The sequence below is a fragment of the Muntiacus reevesi genome, chromosome 15, assembly GCF_963930625.1.
Source record: "Muntiacus reevesi chromosome 15, mMunRee1.1, whole genome shotgun sequence".
Taxonomy (NCBI): domain Eukaryota; kingdom Metazoa; phylum Chordata; class Mammalia; order Artiodactyla; family Cervidae; genus Muntiacus; species Muntiacus reevesi.
The window spans coordinates 22,004,803-22,022,383 of record NC_089263.1 but is presented as its reverse complement, the minus strand read 5'-3'; the positions used below and the strand labels follow the sequence as shown (position 1 = coordinate 22,022,383).

The 17,581-nt window shown below is 37.4% G+C and overlaps 1 pseudogene; it reads left to right on the top strand.

Moving 5' to 3' along the window:
- The first annotated feature begins 12,693 nt into the window (after positions 1–12,693).
- On the top strand, positions 12,694–13,031 carry LOC136146936 (large ribosomal subunit protein eL33 pseudogene; annotated as a pseudogene).
- Positions 13,032–17,581: the final 4,550 nt, after the last annotated feature.

Here is a 17,581-nt window from a genome sequence, read left to right as displayed (position 1 = left end):
CGACTCAATGGACATAAGTTTGCGCCAACTCCAGGAGAGAGTGAAGGACAGGGAAGCCTAGCATGCTGCAGTCCATGGGGTCACAAAGAGTCAGACACAATTTCTTAGCAACTAAACAACAACAATTACATCTAAGATTATGAAGATGTCAATTTAAACAAGAGTCATGGTAAATGGGGCTTCCCATGTGACTGAGACAATAAAGAATCTGTCTGCCAATTAAGGAGACGTGGGTTCGATTCCTCAGTCAGGAAGCTCTCCTGGAGAAGAAAATGGCAACCCACTGTAATATTCTTGCCTGGAAAATCCCATGGACAGAGGAGTCTGGTGGGTTACAGTTCATGAGGTTGCAACGAGTTGGACATGACTTAGTGACTGAAGAACAACAACAATGGGAAATGATCAGACTATGGCTATAATTGGGTGTATATGTACACAAGTGTGTGCATGGACTTGAGATCAGAATGGCATATTATGTTGGGCAGGAGCTCAGATTAGGGTTGATTTTGGTCATGGCTATAGATGGAATGAAGTTGAAGATAGACATCTGTGTGAGGTTGTGGACCTGAATATGAATGCAATTAAGGGTGTAAAATTGAACTCAAAGCTAGATGTGGATGTGATTACAATCATTTTATACACAATTGTATATAGGATGTTATATTTCTATAGGTGCCTAGGATTATGAAAATAGATTTTCTGACTGTATGGGATTATTCATCGGACTTTTTAAAATCTGTACCAGAATAGGATTTTTATTCCACATATGTTTAAAATCATGCTTAAGTATATAAGTATATAAATCTAATATGTGTAGAAATATATATATGCAAATACACATATTTATGTATCTATGTTTTGCCTTATACAATTATGAAATGCATCTCTCTATATTTTTAATATTTACTAGTTTGTAAATACATCTGTGCAGAAATCCTTGTATGGATTTGTGTAAATAAATATACATCTATGGACTTCCCAGGTGGCTCAGTGGTAAAGAATCTGTCTGCCAATGCAGGAGACACGAATTCAAATCCTGGGTTATGAAGATACCCTGGAGAAGGAAATGGCAGTCCACTATAATATTCTTGCCTGGGAAATCGCAAGGACAGAGGAGACTGGCAGGCTATATAGTCCATGGAGTCTCAGGAGTTGGACACAACTTAGTGACTAAACGACCATCACCACCATATACATCTATCTATATAGGGATATGTAGACATTTACACAGAAGTCTGCTCCTGTAATGGATTATGTCAGTATATCTGTATCTTCAGAAGGGATTATGCAAAGTGATTATTTACAAAATGAATTATGCAAAAGAGCATGTTCTTAAAATTATGGAAATATACCCATGGCTCTAGAGGATGATACAAACTTTTTTCCTCTGATTCCATATCAGATTATACAATGGTATCTATTCCAATTTATGTGGCTTGACATATAGAATGCTAATACATGAATAGTCTCTATATAGTGTTCTATAAATGTATGGGTGTCTGTTTAGTATTACAGAATGTTGCCATGCCAGTAATTTTATCTCTTTAGCCCACATAAATATATCTTCAAATGTTACACATATCAATTAGTATCTATAACTTTATGTGTTTAGAATTAACAACCTAGCTTAGTATGGTATTGATGTTATTTAGAGCACTAACTTCTCTTTCTATATGGAAACTTATAAATGTGTGTCACTATCAGTATAGAATTATGTAAACAGAGCTCCCCATATATCTGTATGGGATTTTGTAAAAAAACACATATTTGACACTATGTAAGATATATATATATATATATATATATATATATATATATATATATATATATAATGGTGTTGGACAGCAAAGAGGTCAAACGACTCAATCGTAAGGGAAATGAACCCTGAATATTCTTTGCAAAGACTGACGCTGAAGTTGAAACTCCAGTATTTTGGTCACCTGATGTAAACAACTGACTCATTGGAAAAGTCCTTGATGCTGGAAAAGATTGAGGGCAAAAGGAGAAGAGGGCGTCAGAGGATGAGATGGCAGGATGGCATCACCGACTCAGTGGACATGAACTTGGACAGACTTCAGGAGATGGTGAGGACAAGGGAGGCCTGGTGTGCTGTAGTCCATTGCGTGGTAAAGAGTCAGACACAACTGAGCGACTGAGCAACAACAAAGATTATATATATATATATATATATATATATATATATATATATATATATATTTGTGTGCCTGGCTGATCTGGAACTTGTTTAATATTATTCAAGTGTATCTGTACATCTAGTCAAGCAGGATGATGTAAATTTATTTGTACTAGGTCTGTAATTTTAAATACACTTGAGTATGCATGTGCATAGTATCTGTCATCACTAAGAATATGCAAATATATCAGTGTCTGTGTGTAATTATACAAGTATCACCTGCCAATTTCTCTATTTCTAACTCTTTGAGGATAAGATATAGATCTATGCACTAAATGTTATTGAAAAAAATCCATAATTTAACCTATATGGTAATGTGTAAATGTATCTTCCTAGGAATATGCATAAGTGTTTTGATCTAAATCCCTATGTGTTTGTGAGTATTTAGTCACTTCAGTTGAATCTGACTCTGCCACCCCATGGACTATAGCCAGACAGGCTCCTCTGTCCATGGGATTTTTCTGGCAAGAATACTGGAGTGCGTTGCCATTACCTCCTCCAAGAGATCTTCCAGACCTAGGGATCAAACCTGCATCTCCTGTGTCTCCTGCATTGCAGGCGGATTCTTTACCACTGAGCCATCAGGGAAGCTCAGGCAGGCACTCTAAATCTCTATAAGCCTAGGTAAATGTGTTTTTTGAAGTCTTTTTACATTGATTTTAGATAGTTCCTCAAGATGAGTCCATACATCAACACACTCCAGTGTGAATATGTGTGGGATGCACCTGAATGACATTTTTGTTTCATTTCATTGCTTTTATAAAAAAAAATTCCATAAAAATTGTTCTTTTTTTTCTTTATGTCACTGCCTCGTAGAAATTAGGTAAGAGATTTGGCTACTTGCTTCTTTGTATTGTTTTTTAACTTGTTCTCCTCTATTTCTATAAACTGATAGTTAACATAGAAGGTTCTAAGCTCAGGCTCAGTTTTGTTAAGAATACTTCCAGGTGATATGGTGAATCTCCTATCACATCCTGTTGTCTCGCTTTAAGTCAAGGCAGTATTGATCAGTGGAGTTAGGATGGTCCTTCCATTATACACGTCCCATCAATCTTTCACCTAATGGCTGTAGTATCTGTTGATGATCACTGCTGAGTTCCATTACTTTATTAAGAGTTACACAATTGTAATTTTCTAATTGTCATTCCTTCTGCATTTGTTCCACATATAGATTTTTCCATGTGAAACCACTTAAACCCTGGAATAACCCCAACTCCCTGATTAGATCTTTTTTAAATGCTGCTGAATTCAATTTGCTGGTATATTTTTAGAATTTTTTCATCTATATTTATGTGTGAAATGGCCTATAATACAATTACCCTTCAGTATCTGTGGGGATACTGGTTCCAGGACCCCCGTTGATAGTAAAATCTGCAAATGTTCAAGATGCTTATATAAAATAATGCAGTACAGTCTAGCCCCCTCTGTGCAGAGATATAGGGCTTCCCAGGTGGCACAGGGGCTAAGACCCTGCCTGCCAATTCAGGAGACATGGATTCAATCCCTGGGTCGGGAAGATCCCCTAGAGAAGGAGATGGCAAGTCATTCCAGTGGATTTCTTGCCTGGGAAATCCCATAAACAGAGGAGCCTGGTGGGCTACAGTCCACAGGGTGGCAAAGAGTCAGACCTGACTGAGCGACTAAGCAATAACAACAGTCCAGAGATGCAGAACCTGTACGTATGGAGGGCAGGCCATATTTCTTCCTAATATTAGGCTTTTAAAAAATGTTACAGTTCAATATTACACCAGCCTCATAGAATGAATTGGGACTATTTCCTCTTTGTCAGTTCTCTAGAATAGTTTGCATAAAGTCTAATGAACTTTCCTTGAAAAGTTCACATTTGCTTGGAAAACACCTTGGAAAACATTCTCTGTGGTGAAATAACCAGCATTTCTGCCTGTGTAGTATATTAGGAATTACCAGTCTTTCTATTTTTTCCTGGTTTCAGTTTTCATAAGCTATTTTTTAAAGAATATACACATTTTATCCAAATTTCAAATTTATTGACATAAACTTCATTTTGTCTTGCCTTTTGAATTACCTTTTTATTTCTAATATTGTTTCTTGGTATCTTTCCTCTGTTTTCTTAGTCATTATTGCCAGAGATTATGTCAATTTTATTAGATTTCTCAATGAAGCAATTTTTGGCTTTGATAATCCTTTTTACTTAATTGATATCCATTATTCAGTTGTTTTGCTCTAATTTCATAAACTCATATTTTGTTACTTTTTATTCTCCCTTCTTTTCAAAACATGGTATTTTAGCTTGTAAATTTGCCTCAAACATAGCAGTTACTCTATTCCTCCTGTTTGATACACAGTATTTTAATTGTCATTCAGTTCTAGGCTTTTTTTTTAATTCCATTTTTATTTCTTCCATGACTTGAAAATGCTTCAAAAGTGTGCTTTAAGTGAGGAGCCAAGACGGCGGACGAGTAGGACGGGGAGACCACTTTCTCTCCTACAAATTCATCAAAAGAATAACTGAACGCAGAGCAAACTTCACAAAACAACTTCTGATCACTAGCTGAGGTCATCAGGCACCCAGAAAAGCAACCCATTGTCTTTGAAAGGAGGTAGGACAAAATATAAAAGATAAAAAGAGAGACAAAAGAGCTAAGGACGGAGATCCATCCCAGGAGGGGACTCTCAATAGAGGAAGTTTCCAAACACCAGGAAACCCTTGCACTGGCGGGTCTGGGGGAAGTTTTTGAATCTCGGAGGGCAACCTGACTGAGAGGGGAACAATAAATAAAACTCACAGATCACGTGCCTAAAAGCAACTCCCTGCAGAAAAGTACCCCAGACTCCCGCATCCGCAACCAGCAAGTGGGGGCGGAACGAAGAGGAGCGGGCGGCATTGCTTAGGGTAAGGACCTGGCCGAGTGCCCTGAGGACAATCAGAGGGAGCTTGTGTGAATTACCAACTTAGACTGTGGGTCAACAAAAGAGAGAGAAAAAATTAACTGGCCGGAACACACTGCCGGCCGTTCGCAGAACAAAGGGACCGAGCAAGTCCAGAGAAGAGCTCGAGGGCTGCGGACCGACCCAGCCCCGCGGAGGCAGGAGGCAGGGGGGAGGGGAAAGGGGCAGGCTCGGCCCCAAGGACCGCATCCCCTACCGCACTGCAAACAGGCCCCCAGTTTCTAATCAAAGACCTCCTGAGATTCTGGATGGTTGACATCCGCCAGGAGGGTCGCGGCGAGACACAGGGCGCAGGCACCCGACCGGCGCGGGCGGGGACTGGGGCTGGGGACGCGGAGGGCAGAAGGCGCACGCACCCAACTAGCGCGGGCAGAAACTGAGACCGGGACCACGGCAGGGAGAAGGCGAGTGCGCCCGTCAAGCTTCTGGCTGCCTGAGCCTCTCGGACGGGGTAGGCACAAAAAGCAGGCAGAGCTTTTTGTTCCGCGCTTTTGTGGAATACCCGAGGGCTGGAACCACACGCAGTTCAGGGCATGCTCCATATAGAACAGCCGGGAACCTGAACAGCAGTAGACAGGAAAACAGCACCAGCCCTCTCCGCAGCGCACGGAACTAGCAACCTGAATAAGAGTCCACCTCCGCCCGCCTGTCTCAGGGCGGAAATTAGGCACTGAAGAGACCGGCAAACAGAAGCCAAATAAACAAAGGGAACCGCTTCAGAAGGGACCGGTGCAACAGATTAAAATCCCTGTAGATAACATCGGCTACACCAGAAGGGGCCTGTAGATATCAAAAAGTGTAAGCTGGAACGAGGAGCTCTCTGAAACTGAACCGAACCCACACTGACCACAACAGCTCCAGAGAAATTCCTAGATATATTTTTACTTTTTTTTTTAAAGAAAAAAAATTTTTTTTCTTTTTTCTTCTTTATTTTCCATTTTTCCTCTTTTATTTTCTTTTAAAATTCCCTATTACTCCCCCATTACTCCTTAACTTTCATTTTCATAGATTTTTACGATTTTTTTTTAATTAGGAGAAAAAAATTTTTTTTTCTTGTGTTTTTTTTTCCTTCCTGTTTCTCTTCTATTTTCTATTTTTCTTTTTCTCTTATTTCCTTTTAAAGTCCTTTATTACTCCTCTACTACTCCTTAATTTTGATTTTCATTACACTATAACCTTACAAAAAAAAAGAGAAGCCCTATTTTTAAACCAAACTTCATATATATTTCTAAAAATTTTTTTGTGTGTGTTTTGGTTTTTGTTTTTAATATAGTATTTTTAAGAGCCTAACCTATACTCTAGATTTTTAATCTTTGTTTTTCAGTATATGATAGAAATTGTGGACATTTAAGAATCCCATATTCAGTTCCCATTTTTATTCAGGAGTGTGTTGACTACTCTCTCCCAATATTGACTCTCCGTTTTCTACCTCAGAACACCTCTATTTCCTCCTTTCCCCTTCTCTTCCTAATCCAATTCTATGAATCTTTGTGGGTGTCTGGGCTACGGAGAACACTCTGGGAACAGACAATTGCGTAGATCTGTCTCTCTCCTCGTGAGCCCCCCTTTTTCTCCTCCTCCTCATCTCTATCTCCCTCCTCCCTCTCCTCTTCTTCATGTAACTCTGTGAACCTCTCTGGGTGTCCCTCAGGGGAGAATCTTTCACCATTAACCTAGAAGTTTTATTATCAGTGCTGTATAGTAGGAGAAGTCTTGAGACTACTGGAAGAATAAAACTGAAATCTAGAGGCAGGAGACTTAAGCCCAAAACCTGAGAACACCAGAAAACTCCTGACTACATGGAACTTTGAGTAATAAGAGACCGTCCAAAAGCCTCCATACCTACACTGAAACCAACCACCACCCAAGAGCCAATAAGTTTTAGAGCAAGACATACCACGCAAATTCTCCAGCAACGCAGGAACATAGCTCTGAATGCCAATATACAGGCTGCCCAAGGTCACACCTAACACATAGACACATCTCAAAACTCATTACTGGGCACTCCATTGCTCTCCACAGAGAAGAAATCAAGTTCCACGCACCAGAACACCGACACAAGCTTCCCTAACCAGGAAACCTTGACAAGCCATTTGTCCAACCCCACCCACTGGGTAAAACCTCCACAATAAAAAGGAATCACAGACCTCCAGAATACAGAAAGCCCACTCCAGACACAGCAATCTAAACAAGATGAAAAGGCAGAGAAATACCCAACAGGTAAAGGAACATGAAAAATGCCCACCAAGTCAAACAAAAGAGGAGGAGATAGAGAATCTACCTGAAAAAGAATTTAGAATAATGATAATAAAAATGATCCAAAATCTTGAAAACAAAATGGAGTTACAGATAAATAGTTTGGAGACAAAGATTGAAAAGATGCAAGAAATGTTTAATAAAGACCTAGAAGAAATAAAAAAGAGTCAATTAAAAATGAATAATGCAATAAATGAGATCAAAAACACTCTGGAGGGAAACAAGAGTAGAATAACAGAGACAGAAGATAGGATAAGTGAGGTAGAAGATAAAATGGTGGAAATAAATGAAGCAGAGAAGAAAAGAGAAAAAAGAATCAAAAGAAATGAGGACAACCTCAGGGACGTCTGGGACAATGTGAAATGCCCCAACATTCGAATCATAGGAGTCCCAGAAGAAGAAGACTAAAAGAAAGGCCATGAGAAAATACTCGAGGAGATAATAGCTGAAATCTTCCCTAAAATGGGGAAGGAAATAGCCACCCAAGTCCAAGAAACCCAGAGAGTCCCAAACAGGATAAACCCAAGGCGGAACACCCCAAGACACATATTAATCAAATTAAAAAAGATCAAACACAAAGAACAAATATTAAAAGCAGCAAGGGAGAAACAACAAATAACACACAAAGGGATTCCCATAAGGATAACAGCTGATCTATCAATAGAAACCCTCCAGGCCAGAAGGGAATGGCAGGACATACTTAAGGTAATGAAAGAGAATAACCTACAACCTAGATTACTGTACCCAGCAAGGATCTCGTTCAGATATGAAGGAGAATTCAAAAGCTTTACAGACAAGCAAAAGCTGAGAGAATTCAGCACCACCAAACCAGCTCTTCAACAAATGCTAAAGGATCTTCTCTAGACAGGAAACACAGAAAGGTTGTATAAACATGAACCCAACACAGCAAAGTAAATGGCAACGGGACCACACCTATCAATAATTACCTTAAATGTAAATGGGTTGAATGCCCCAACCAAAAGATAAAGATTGGCTGAATGGATACAAAAACAAGACCCCTATATATGCTGTCTACAAGAGACTCACCTCAAAACAAGAGACACATACAAACTAAAAGTGAAGGACTGGAAAAAAATATTTCATGCACGAAGAACAAAAGAAAGCAGGAGTCGCAATACTCATATCAGATAAAATAGACTTTCAAATAAAGGATGTGAAAGGAAACAAAGAAGGACACTACATAATGATCAAAGGATCAATCCTAGTAGAGGATATAACAATTATAAATATATATGCACCCAACATAGGAGCACCACAATATGTATGGCAAACGCTAACAAGTATGAAAGAGGAAATTAATAGTAACACAATAATAGTGGGAGACTTTAATACCCCACTCACAACTATGGATAGATCAACTAAACAGAAAATTAACAAGGAAACACAAACCTTAAACGACACAATGGACCAGCTAGACCTAATTGATATCTATAGGACATTTCACCCCAAAACAATCAACTTCACCTTTTTCTCAAGTGCACACAGAACCTTCTCCAGAATAGATCACATCCTGGGCCATAAATCTGGTCTTGGAAAATTCAAAAAAATTGAAATCATTCCAATCATCTTTTCTGACCACAGTGCAGTAAGATTAGACCTCCATTACAGGAAAAAATTGTTAAAAATTCAAACATATGGAGGCTAAATAACGTGCTCCTGAATAACCAACAAGTCATAGAAGAAATCAAAAAAGAAATCAAAATATGCATAGAAATGAATGAAAATGAAAACACAACAACCCAAAACCTATGGGACACTGTAAAAGCAGTGCTAAGGGGAAGGTTCTTAGCTTTACAGGCTTACATCAAGAAACAAGGAAAAAGCCAAATAAATAACCTAACTCTACACCTAAAGCAATTAGAGAAGGAAGAAAAGAAGAACCCCAGGGTTAGTAGAAGGAAAGAAATCTTAAAAATTATGGCAGAAATAAATGCAAAAGAAACTAAAGAGACCACAGCAAAAATCAACAAAGCTAAAAGCTGGTTTTTTGAAAAAATAAACAAAATTGACAAACCATTAGCAAGACTCATTAAGAAACAAAGAGAGAAGAACCAAATTAACAAAATTATAAATGAAAATGGAGAGATCATAACAGACAACACTGAAATACAAAGGATCATAAGAGACTACTACCAGCAGCTCTATGCCAATAAAATGGACAACTTGGATGAAATGGACAAATTCTTAGAAAAGTATAACTTTCCAAAACTGAACCAGGAAGAAATAGAAGATCTTAACAGAGACATCACAAGCAAGGAAATCGAAACTGTAATCAAAAACTTTCCAGCAAACAAAAGCCCAGGACCAGATGACTTCACAGCTGAATTCTACCAAAAATTTAGAGAAGAGCTAACAGCTATCTTACTCAAACTCTTCCAGAAATTTGCAGATGAAGGTAAACTTCCAAACTCATTCTATGAGGCCACCATCACCCTAATTCCAAAACCAGACAAAGATGCCACAAAAAAAGAAAACTACAGGCCAGTATCACTGATGAGCATAGATGCAAAAATCCTTAACAAAATTCTAGCAAACAGAATCCAACAACATATTAAAAAGATCATATACCATGACCAAGTGGGCTTTATCCCAGGAATGCAAGGATTCTTTAATATCTGCAAATCAATCAATGTAATACACCACATTAACAAATTGAAAGATAAAAGCCATATGATTATCTCAATAGATGCAGAGAAAACCTTTGACAAAATTCAACACTCATTTATGATTAAAACTCTCCAGAAAGCAGGAATAGAAGGAACATACCTCAACATAATAAAAGCTATATATGACAAACCCACAGCAAGCATCACCCTCAATGGTGAAAAATTGAAAGCATTTCCCCTGAAATCAGGAACAAGACAAGGGTGCCCACTCTCACCACTACTATTCAACATAGTGTTGGAAGTTTTGGCCACAGCAATCAGAGCAGAAAAAGAAGTAAAAGGAATCCAGATAGGAAAAGAAGAAGTGAAACTCTCGCTGTTTGCAGATGACATGATCCTCTACATAGAAAACCCTAAAGACTCTTCCAGAAAATTATTAGAGCTAATCAATGAATATAGTAAAGTTGCAGGATATAAAATTAACACACAGAAATCCCTTGCATTCCTATACACTAACAATGAAAAAACAGAAAGTAAAATTAAGGAAACAATACCATTCACCATCGCAACAAAAAGAATAAAATACTTAGGAGTACATCTACCTAAAGAAACAAAAGACCTACACATAGAAAACTATAAAACACTGATGAAAGAAATCAAAGAGGACACAAACAGATGGAGAAATATACCGTATTCATGGATTGGAAGAATCAATATTGTCAAAATGGCTATTCTACCCAAAGCAATCTATAGATTCAATGCAATCCCTATCAAGCTACCACCGGTATTTTTCACAGAACTAGAACAAATGATTTCACAATTTGTATGGAAATACAAAAGACCTCGAATAGCCAAAGTAATCTTGAGAAAGAAGAATGGAACTGGAGGAATCAACCTGCCTTACTTCAGACTCTACTACAAAGCCACAGTCATCAAGACAGTATGGTACTGGCACAAAGACAGAAATATAGATCAATGGAACAGAATAGAAAGCCCAGAGATAAATCCACGAACCTATGGACACCTTATCTTTGACAAATGAGGCAAGGACATACAATGGAAAAAAGACAACCTGTTTAACAAGTGGTGCTGGGAAAACTGGTCAACCACTTGTAAAAGAATGAAACTAGAACACTTTCTAACACCATACACAAAAATAAACTCAAACTGGATTAAAGATCTAAATGTAAGACCAGAAACTATAAAACTCCTAGAGGAGAACATAGGCAAAACACTCTCCGACATGAATCACAGCAGGATCCTCTATGACCCACCTCCCAGAATATTGGAAATAAAAGCAAAAATAAACAAACGGGACCTAATGAAACTTAAAAGCTTTTGCACAACAAAGGAAACTATAAGTAAGGTGAAAAGACAGCCCTCAGATTGGGAGAAAATAATAGCAAATGAAGCAACAAAGGATTAATCTCAAAAATATACAAGCAACTCCTGAAGCTCAATTCCAGAAAAATAAATGACCCAATCAAAAAATGGGCCAAAGAACTAAGCAGACATTTCTCCGAAGAAGACATACAGATGGCTAACAAACACATGAAAAGATGCTCAACATCACTCATTATCAGAGAAATGCAAATTAAAACCACAATGAGGTACCATTACACGCCAGTCAGGATGGCTGCTATCCAAAAGTCTACAAGCAATAAATGCTGGAGAGGGTGTGGAGAAAAGGGAACCCTCTTACACTGTTGGTGGGAATGCAAACTAGTACAGCCACTATGGAAAACAGTGTGGAGATTTCTTTAAAAACTGGAAATAGAACTGCCATATAACCCAGCAATACCACTTCTGGGTATACACACTAAGGAAACCAGATCTGAAAGAGACACAAGCACCCTAATGTTCATCGCAGCACTGTTTATAATAGCCAGGACATGGAAGCAACCTAGATGCCCATCAGCAGATGAATAGATAAGGAAGCTGTGGTACATATACACCATGGAATATTACTCAACCATTAAAAAGAATTCATTTGAATCATTTCTAATGAGATGGATGAAACTGGAGCCCATTATACAGAGTGAAGTAAGACAGAAAGATAAAGACCAATACAGCATACTAACACATATATATGGAATTTAGAAAGATGGTAATTATAATCCTATACGCAAAACAGAAAAAGAGACACAGATGTACAGAACAGACTTTTGGACTCTGTGGGAAAAGGAGAGGGTGGGATGTTCCAAGAGAACAGCATGTATATTATCTATAGGGAAACAGATCACCAGCCCAGGTGGGATGCATGAGACAAGTGCTCGGGCCTGGTGCACTGGGAAGACCCAGAGGAATCGGGTGGAGAGGGAGGTGGGAGGGGGGATCGGGATGGGGAACACATGTAACTCCATGGCTGATTCATGTCAATGTATGACAAAACCCACTGCAATGTTGTGAAGTAATTAGCCTCCAACTAATAAAAATAAATGAAAAAAAATTTTTTTTGAAAACTAAAAAAATAAATAAATAAAAAATAAAAAAATTAAATAAAAATAAAAACTTAATTTTGTATCTAAAAAAAAAGTGTGCTTTAAATTTCTAAGCATATGAAAATTTCTTTCTTTCTTTAGTATTGATTTCTAAAATGTATTGTATCAAAATGGCATTACCTGGCTCTGAAAAGCACATTGGTGCCTGTGGACTCCTGTTGGGAACAGGACTTCTAAAACAAGAAGGATGTCTGGAAGGCTGTGGCTCAAGGCCATTGTTGCTGGTTCTCAACAGGGTCTCTGGACCAAGAGGGCACACAGTTTTGTTTGTTTTTTTTTTAATTGTTCATGCTCAAGATGAAACTGAATCCTATCTAGACAAGAGATGTACTTATGTGTACAAAGCAAAGAACAACACAGTAACTCACAGTGGAAAACTGAACAAACCCAGAGCAATCTGGGCAAAAGTATTAATAACTCACAATCATGGAAAGTGTCATGGCTCGTGCCCAATTCCAAAGGAATTTTCTTGCTAAAGTCGTTGGACACAGAATCTTTGTGCTACTGTACCTCTCAAAGACTTAAACTTACTGAAAAGTAAATAAATAAAAGTGTGGATTTGAAAAAAAAGAGGGCATTATCTGTATGATACCAGTCCTTCGTATTTTACCGAAACATGCTTTATACCTAACATGTGATCAATTTTTGTAAACATTCTCATTGCTTGACAAAACATTTATTTTATATTTTAAAATAATTTTATTTCTCTTTTGATTCTGTAAGCAATCAAAAAATGTGTTTTAAAAGATTTTTTAAAATATGATCCATTTGTTGAATTTATTGCAATATTGTTTGATGTTTTGGTTTTTTGGCCGTGAGATTTATGGGTTCTTAGCTCCCTAGCAAGGGATCAAACCTTCAGACTCCTGCATTCGAAAGTGAAGTCTTAACCACTGGACTACCAGGGAAATCCCAAAGGAAGTATGTTTAAATAGCTCACCAATATGGAGAGTTTGTCAAATTCTTCCAGTTGTTTTATGAATCTTTGCTTTCTATTTTTGAAGATACATTATAAGGTACATCCTGTTAAGGAATGTTGTGTCCTCTCATTAATTAAAAATTTTATCACCATGTATATAAACTCTCTCCCCCAGTAATGCTTTTTGTTCTAACGTCTATTTTGTTTGAATAATGTCTGCATTAACATGCAATTACCACACGTTTCTTTTGGTTTATTGTTGTATGATCTACAAATTTTGTCCTTTGACTTTCAGATTTTCTGTATCTTTTAGGTGTGCTGACTGCAAACAGGTTTTAGTTGAATTTTATTTAATTTGATGTGATATGACAGTGTTTGTCTTTTAAATGGTGATTTGTTTCACTATATTTTTCACATTATGATATTTTGCATTATTGATATATTTGTACATTTTCTACCATGTTGTGCTCTTATTTCTCTTATTTTTATTTTTATTTTATGATTTTTCCTTTTTTTCCTGACCTTTAAAAAATTTGATTGAAACTTTATTTTTTATTCTTCTCACTAGATGTTACATTTATTACTTCTATTTTTAATGGTTATCCTTAAGAATATACTGTGAACAATGAAGTATAAATTTTATATGTAAATTCATAATTTGAGGATATTTAAACATATCAACTGTTATCATTCCAGTGTCAGTCAACCTAGGCTAAGTTATTTTGTGATTAAAAAAGAAATCAACCTCAAAATATTTATTTTATAGTCTTCAAAGTTTATTTCTTTCTTAAATTACATGTCTGTCATGATTTGGCTAAAGGCCATCCCTTAATATTGTTTGTTAAAAATATTTATTTATTTATTTAACTGCACCAGGTCTTAGTTGCAGCATGTAGGATCTAGTTCCCTGACTGGGGATGGAACCCAGGCCTCCTGTATTGGGAGCATTGAGTCTTAGCCACTGGACCACCAGGGAAATCTCCCATATCATCTTTATATACTTCGCTCAGACTGACAAAGCAACTTCCACCTGGGAAATTTTGGTATCCTGCAAGAAGGAAAAGAGAGATTGTCAAAAGTGGATGTGACTGTTAAAATTTTCATTCTGAAATAGCACACATCACTTTTGCTCATATTTACCTTACCAAATGAAAGCAAATGGCCAAGCCCAGCATCAATAGGCTAGATATCTAATTTTATTAAAAGGCTTTATGAATATTTTTAAGATTATGTAACCCAACAGACTCATCAGCCCTCTTCTTATACAGAATCTCCTCATCACCCCTTTCCCAAGAGAAACAACCCCCAACTGCCTGGAAATTACTATATTAAGCTCAAATTTCATAATCGCATGTTATTTTTTTCCTCTCACACTTTCTATTGGCCAAGAGTCCTGTGAAGCAAAAGGATACATTATACACTCCAAACTCAGCAAACAATAGCGAGACCAGAACTGAATAACCACCATGAACATCCACATTCAGAAAGACGGAGGCTCATAGCAATTAGTTTTCCGTGGCCATTCTGAAGTCAAATTGTACAACTATTGCAAGGGTTCCATACAAGGGGGACGGGGAACATTCCTTGTTTGGGTCCAGATTCATTGCTTTCTTTAACTCCATGCTCCAGGAAGTCCATACTCCAATGTTCTCCTTAACCACATCTGAAAAGAGCATTGAGGAATAAACCCTCTTAAGAGGCTGAGCATCCTTCTCTGCCTATTTCTTGTTCCTGGAGGGTTGGGGACAAGACGGTTCTGAACTTTGATCCATCAGATTGTCTCAGTCAATGCTGGCATTTCTATGACAGTAGGACTCATCAAAAAGTTAGTTGGCTTTTATCTATTTGATTTCACTCAGCTCCATATGCCAATAGTGACAACCCAAATTATTTCTGTACATGAACATATTGAGTGTGTTGAACTTCTGTGGAAGAACCACACCCTTATTCTCACTTCCTTGTCACCTCCTATATAATGAGTTCTCAAGTGCTATTTTATTCAGAGATTTTTTAATGAAAGGTAGCAGGTCTAAGATTTTGTGACCTTGTTCCAAGGTTTAGTTTTTTTGTTTTGTTTTGTTTTTTTCCACAAATTTCAAATTTATACAAAGGTAGTAAGAGTAGTATAAGAAATTCCCAATATCCTTTTCTTAGATTCATGAATTATTAATATTTTGTCACATTCACATTCTGTCTCTCTTTAGATATTCCTTGCTTGCTAGCTTTAGACACACACACACATCATTATTGATGAACCATCCAAGAGGAAGTTGCTTTGATGTTACTATACTCAAGTATTTCACTGTGTAATGAAGATATATTTTTACATAACCATGGTATAATAATCAAATTCAGATAATTTAACACTGATGTACTATTCTTATATATCCTCCATGTTCAAGTTTATCCAATTATTCCAATGATGTTATTTGTCTAGTCCAGGATCACAGACTGCATCTAATTGTCATGTGTCTTTTGTGTCCTTTCTTTGTCTTTAATGCCATTATTATTTTTGAAGAGCATGAGTCAGTTGTTTTGTTGAATATGTATCAGTTTGGGTTTGTCTGTTTAGTCACAGTGCATTCAGTTTGTGCGTTTTTATAGAAATGTTGCACATAGGATACTGGGTTCTTCTTAATGCCTTGCCTCAGGGTGTTGAGGACAAGACTACATGTTAATGGTCTTCATTGTTCAAATAACTGAAGATGAAAAAGATCTGTTTGTACTTTTCAGTTTGCAATCTTGGCGTTTTTAGGCTCTAGTCCCTTTAAGGCAGCAGTCATTTAACAAGTTCATCTCTTTACTCTAGCCCTTTGTCACCTCGAGTCAGTAACACCAAGGCTTGCTACTAGCATTCTGCTCCCAACATCCTTGCCTAAAGCCCTCAGTTCATTTGATATATTACCTGCTTTCCAAGTTATCAGGGAAGTAGCTTGACCACTTGCTTCACTACTGCATAATGTAGGTTACCATCTCTTCAGGCTCAACATAGAACTCACCACCATCTGGCCCTGAAGCCTATGCCATATAAACTATGTTCTCTTGTACTGATAGTTCCTACTACCATTTTCTGTGTCAGTCATCTTAGACGAAGATATGTGGTCATGTGAAAATGGATGATTGTTTCTGTTCTTTATAGGTTTGCAAATTAGCACCAAGACTATAGAAACAATAGGAGGCTGCTAAAACAGACTCTATAAAAAGTTTATCATTCTAACAAGCAATTCTACTGCTAGGAATCTATCTTGTAAGAAATATCTGAACATATGTACAAAGATACATGAACAAAGATATTTATTTCAGCCTTGGTTGTAACAGTGAAAAACTGAAAAGCACTTAAAGGGCTATCCATAAAGGAATGTTCAATAAATTATGATGCAGTCATACTATGGAATACTTTTGCAGACATTAAATAGAATGAGCTATGTCTGTAAGTTATGCTATAGTATCATCTCTAAAACTAGTGCTCAATGGAAGTATATAAATCAATGGAGATCTATAAAACCTGTAATATAATTCCATTAAATAAAAACAAGTACAAACTGCAACATTCTGTGTACATACACATATAGAATGTAAATGTATTGGGGGGGGGGGGGCGGGGAAGCTGGAAAGAGCTACACCAAACTGTTAAAACAAGTGTTTCATTCTGAAGAGAAACATAGGAAGTGGTGGGGTGAAGGGTAATGAAGAGGGATTTTAGCATTTTATTCTGGATTTGGCCTCCATTGTTTAAACTATCAACTACAAACTGGCACTTAACCAAGAGCATTGCTAGCAACAGAACAACAAAGACATTTGCCATCTGCCTCTATGGAAATTGAACCCCATGCTGCTATAGCTATTGACCTTCAACAACCCTTGAGGGAGTTTAGGGTAAACTGAGGCACTCTGTGCTCCAAGGAATCTGGTGGGACAGGTCTTTAGCTAGTTGGATGTTTTTTGGAATGATTTTATCTCAATTCTTGTATCTTCTCATATCTAGAGAAGCACTAAATCCCTTCATGGTGACATCAGATCCTCATGAATAAAAAAAAACCTTTTGTAAACTGAGTGCTTCATGGTATTGACTCCCCCTTCACCAAAACCATATGTATTGACCTCCCCCATGACCGCTTTGGAGCAGTCTCTCAGAGCTATCTGTGATGCTGCCTCC